Source organism: Chrysochloris asiatica, unplaced genomic scaffold (assembly GCF_000296735.1).
Source record: "Chrysochloris asiatica unplaced genomic scaffold, ChrAsi1.0 scaffold00172, whole genome shotgun sequence".
Taxonomy (NCBI): Eukaryota; Metazoa; Chordata; class Mammalia; order Afrosoricida; family Chrysochloridae; genus Chrysochloris; species Chrysochloris asiatica.
The window spans coordinates 2,967,850-2,972,900 of NW_006408690.1; positions in this window are offsets into that span (position 1 = coordinate 2,967,850).

Sequence of the window (5,051 nt, forward strand, 5' to 3'; positions counted from 1 at the left end):
CATATATATATATATGTATATATATATACACACACACAGAGAGAGAGAGAGAGAGAGAAAGAGATACCTGGTGTGGTGCTGTGGATTAATATATATACACATACATACATACACACACACAAACACACGTGGTGGTGGCGGTGTGCTGTGGCGTGAGTTCTGGCTCATAGTAACCCTGTACAGGGTTTCCGAGGCTATAAATCTTTACAGTAGCAGAAAGCCTCATCTTTCTCCTGCTATCAGAGATCCATATATATATATATAGTCCTGGCTTGGTGCTATAGGATAAGTACTGCACTGCTAACCATAAGGTCACAGATTCAAACCCACCAGCCACTCCTTGGAAAACATTTACATGGTCGCTATGAGTCAGGACCACTTAACAACATTTAACAACAACAAATATATACATATGAAGTCCTGGTATGGTATGGTAGGATTAGCACTTGTCTACTAACCACAAGGTTAGCAGTTCAAACCCACCAGTTGCTTCTCTGAAACTACACAGGATTGCTAGGAGTCAGAATCAACTCGACAACATTTACAACAATATATAGTATATATTGTTATTGTTGTTTTTAGGTACCATTGAGTCGTTACCGACTCATAGCGACCTTATGCACAGCAGAACGAAACACTGTCCAATCCTGGGCCAACCTCACTACTGTTGCCACACTGGAGCCCATTGATGCTGCCACTTTGTCAATCAATCTTGCTGAAGGTCTTTCTCTTTTTCTCTAACCCTCCACTTTGTTGTTGTTGTTGTTATGTGCCATGGAGTCGGTTCCAACTCTGTACAGCGACCCTGTACAAGGTTTCCTAGTCTGTAAATCTTTACGGGAACAGAAAGCCTCATCTTTCTTCCGCAGAACAGCTGGTAGTTTTGAACTGCTGACCTTGCGGTTTGCAGCCCGATTCATAACCACTATGCTACCAGAGTTCCAAACATGATATCCCTCTCCAGTGACTGGTACTTTCTGACAATATGTCCTAAGTATGACAGACGAGGTTTGGCCATCCTAGCTTCCAAGGAGCACTCTAACTGCACTTCTTCCAACACTGATCTGTTGATTCTTTTGGTACGTTCAATATTCTCCTCCAATACCATAACTCAAAAGCATCAATTCTTCTACAGTCCTCCTTACTCACTGTCCAGCTTTCACATGCATATGAGGTTATTGAAAATACCATGGCTTGGGTCAGGCGCACCTTAGTCTTCAAGCTGGCATCTTTTCTCTTCAACACTTCAAAAAGGTCTTGTGCAGCAGATTTGCCTAATGCAATATGTCGTTTGATACCTAGACTGCTGCTTCCATGAGTGTTGATAGTTGATCCAAGAAGAATGAAGTCCTTGACAACTTCATTCTTTTCTCCATTGATAAGAATGTTGTTTATTGGTCCAGTGGTGAGGATTTTGGTTTTCTTTACATTGAGATGCAATCTACACTGAAGGCTGTGCTCTTTGATAATCATCAGCAAATATTTTAAGTCTTCTTCACTTTCAGCAAGCAAGGTTGTATCATCTGCATATTGCAGGTTATTAATGAGTCTTCATCCAATCCTGATGCCATGGTTTTCTTCATATAACCCAGCTTCTTGGATTATTTGCTCAGCATACAGGTTGAATAAGTAGGGTGAAAGAATACAACCCTGTCACACACCTTTCTTCATTTTAAACCATTCAGTGTTCCCATGTTCTATTCGATCAACTGCCTCTTGGTCCAGGTACAGATTCCTCATGAGCACAAGTATTCAGGAATACTCATACTTCACAATGTTGTCCATAGCTTGTCATGATTCACACAATCGAAAGATTTTGCATAGTCAATAAAGCACAGGTAAACATCTTTCTGGTATTCTCTGCTTTCAGCCAAGATCCATCAGACATCAGCAATGATACCCCTCATTCCACGGCCTCTTCTGAATCTGGCTTGAACCTCTGAAACTTCTCTGTCAATGTATGCTTTCAGCCATTTCTGTATTACCTTTAGTAAAACTTTACTCGCATGGGATATCAAAGAGATTGTCCAATGATTGTCCAATGACTGCATTCCACTGAGTCACCTCTCATTGGAATGGGCACAAATATGGATCTCTTCCAATCAGTTGGCCAGATAGTTATCTTCCAGATTTCTTGGCAGAGATGAGTGAGTGCCTCCTGTGCCACCTCACTTTCTTGAAAGATATATTGTTGCTAAGTGCCTTTGGGTCAGGTCCAATTCCTAGTGACCCTGAGTAGGGTTTCTGAGGAGAAGTTGATGAGTGTGAACCGATGACCTTGGGGCTCAAATCGACCTTGCAGTCCAGTGCATTATCCCACACTGCCCACCAGGGCTTCTATATATCATATATTACCTATTATAGAGTTCCTTTGTGGCAATGTAGAATAAGTACTGGACTGCTACCGAATGGTCAGTGGTTCACACCCACCATTTACTCCTTGGAAACTCTATACAGGTTTGCTGAGTTGGTGCCAACTCAAAGGCATTTAACAACAACAAATATTGTATGTTTTGTGTTATGTATCTATATGCATTTATGTTGTTGTTAAGTGCCATCAAGTAGGTTCAGACCCATAGCAACACTGTATGGGTTTTGAAGGAGTGACTGGTGAGTTTGAACCTCTGACCTTGCAATTCAAACAGACTTTGCAATCCAGTGCATTAACCCGCAGCACCACACCAGGACTCCATACATATACATTTATTGTTGTTGTTAAGTGCCGTCAAGTCGATTCCAACTCATAGCAAACCTATATAGGGTTTCCAAGGAGCAGGTGGTGAGCTTGAACCACCAATCTTGCAGTTCAAACGACTTTGCAGTCCAATGCATTAGCCCACAACACCACACCAAGACTCCTACACATTTATAGCGGCTTCATGGGAAAATGGAATAAAACAAAATAGAATTAGAATTTTATACAAACTTTTTGGAGTCCCTTCATACATAAATATATATATATATATATTATTTATAAATATAAGGAATCCTAGTGGCACAGTGGAGTCTGGTATGGTGCTGTGGGATAAAACACTGTACCATAAGTTGGCAGTTCAAACTCACCAGCTACTCCTTGGGAACCCTATACAGGTTCGCTGTATCAGAAGTATTTAACTGCTAAGCAAAAAGTTGGCACTTTGAATCCACCTACAGTTCCATGGAAAAAAGATGTGACCATCTGTCTCCAGAAAGATTACAGTCTTGGAAACCCAATGGGGCAGTTCTACTTTGTCCTTTAGAGTCCCCATAAGTCTCAATCAATTCTATGTCAGTGGGTTTTATTTTCATTTGGTAATTGGGAAGGACAGGCAAGTACAAAATCTGCAGATCAGGCAACAGGTTGGAAACTCCTACAGTCTTGTGTTCCAAAATCCAAAGATCAGCAGAATTGAGGATATTGCTATAAACAGAGCAAACAGAGCAGGGTTCTCACCCTCTCCCACAAACGCAACAAGGAATTGGTGCTCAGCTTTGACGGACTTTGAATTAGTTTGCAGAGAATGCAGTGGGGAACTGTAGCCAGGCAAGAATCAACACACCAAGGAATCACATAAAGTAGGAAAATTCCTTTTCGCATTGTCTTGGTCCCTCCCAGCTAGCCATGGAGGCCACCAGCTGCTTAGAACTGGGGAAGTGGCCTCAGAAAAGGAGCCTGCTACTCTCACCATCCTAACCCCTGCCTGTACAAAGAAGACCCCAAGCTTCTGCCCTAAAACCAGTAAGGCAAACCTCCCCAGGAGTGTGCCAGCACCTCCTACACCCGGACACTGTCAGTTATAAGCCTCCTGGGAAGCGCTTCAGAAGGCCCAAGCAGTGGACTCTGCTCTAGTTGTCAGCACTACCTGCCTCCCTACACATCCCAGAGCTCAGGCCTTTGAGACCAACAAGACAGATTCCTGGGGAACCAGTTCTGGTCAGTCTTCTCCCCTTTTTGGTCCATGCTGAGGACTACTGACTGAGGAAGGTGTGTACTAGGATGCAAGAATCTTTAATGAATTATGAGTCGGACTGCTAACCTCAAGGTTAGCAGATTGAACCCACCAGCTGCTCCAAGATCAAAATATGAGGCTTTCTACTCCCATAAAGACATACAGCCTTGGAAACCCTATGCAGGGTCGCTGTGAGTCATAACCGACTCCACAGCACAACATCACCACCACCACACCAACTGAAAACATACTGCAGGGCTCACTCTGATAACAAGGCAGACATCGCTGGGGATCAGATCTGAGTGTGACCACCCAATTGATATGTTACATGAGCACCTACAGATGGTTCTTTACAGTGGAGCCATGAGGAGGAACTAAGGGAAACTTCTCCTCCACCCACCAGGGCCACTGGGACTCTGAGACCAACAATATACATGTCTTGGAGGTCCTTCTGGAAAGTGCCAGCCCCTCTTTCACCTGAAATGGAAAAATATCTGCCGGTACATCCCCTGAATGCCAGCTCAGATATAAGTATCCCCACCAATCAGGGAAAGAAAGCTTAGGCAAAATTGAAGGGCAACACTCAGCCCTCAGGGGCTTGTTGGGTGTGGGTTTTCAGACTAACACTGATTGCAGAAACAGAGAAGGGAAGGGAGTCATAAGCAGAAATTGAGGTTGTGTCACCTGGTGGACAGATGGATTAGCACCTGTGTGACGGTGACTGCTGGTGCACATACTCACCACAGTGTGTTCTCTGGTGTGTTTGGGAGAGACTGAATGTTGAAAACCAATATATGAAACTTTCAAATCCTAATTAGTCAGGAAGTTATCATAGAGAGGGAGAGGAAATGGTAAGCAAAGGCTGAAGGGTTTCTTGCAAAACACAGTGTGGTCAAAACCATCAAATACTGGGGAAAACTGATAAAGTTAACACCCTAAAAAAATGCCACTGCCCCAGTAAAAGATCAGAAGACACACAAAGGTCAGACAAACAAGGACCCACCCACGTGAACATGACAAAGGGCATGAAAGTACACCTTGTTTTGTGTTGTTAAGTGCTTTCGGGTCATTGGTTCTGACCCATAGCAACCCTATATAGTGTTTCCAAGGAGCAGCTGGTGA